Here is a 656-nt window from a genome sequence, read left to right on the forward strand (position 1 = left end):
ATCTGAGGGGGATGCAAAGCATGGCCAAAGGGAGTTTAAAATTGGTGCAGCTGTGTGAAAATATGTTAATTTGGTTACCAACAAATAGAGAAGTGGAAAAAAATCTGTCAGGGAGGGGTGAGCAGGAAAACACAGCCTAAAGTACAAAAACAAGGCAGAAATCGATTATCTGAATGAAGCTTTCCCAACTGCTGATCTAATCAGCAATTAAAGCAGAGATTCAAATCAATGTGGCCTGGTGCTATCTTAGCCTCTACAGTTTCATATCTTTTATTTAGACATAATTAATAAACTTCCTATGACATGTCCTGGATTTTAGAGTACATGAGAAGGTAGTGGATGGTAAGGAATGAAAATGCTGCACTCTGCTGCTTCTCCATTTGAGTGCAAATAATATCAACAGAACTCAGGCATTCACTCCAGTAATGGAGAAATGGCATCAGAAAAATGTCTTCCTGCTTATTCAGATCTTTGGCTGGGGGAGAGTCAGGAGTAGCATTAACATTTATTAGACTGCAAACCATACCATGCAGATCTCCTGTACCAAAGTGTGAAATCCCAAATTGGTACAAGCTTGTGAAACAGACCATTTTTATTGTTAGAGGGAGAACAGGGAAAAAGGAAGAGAACAGGAAAAAAAAAAAAAAGAAGAGCAA

This window comes from Lonchura striata, chromosome 2, assembly GCF_050655825.1.
Source record: "Lonchura striata isolate lonStrDom1 chromosome 2, ASM5065582v1, whole genome shotgun sequence".
Taxonomy (NCBI): domain Eukaryota; kingdom Metazoa; phylum Chordata; class Aves; order Passeriformes; family Estrildidae; genus Lonchura; species Lonchura striata.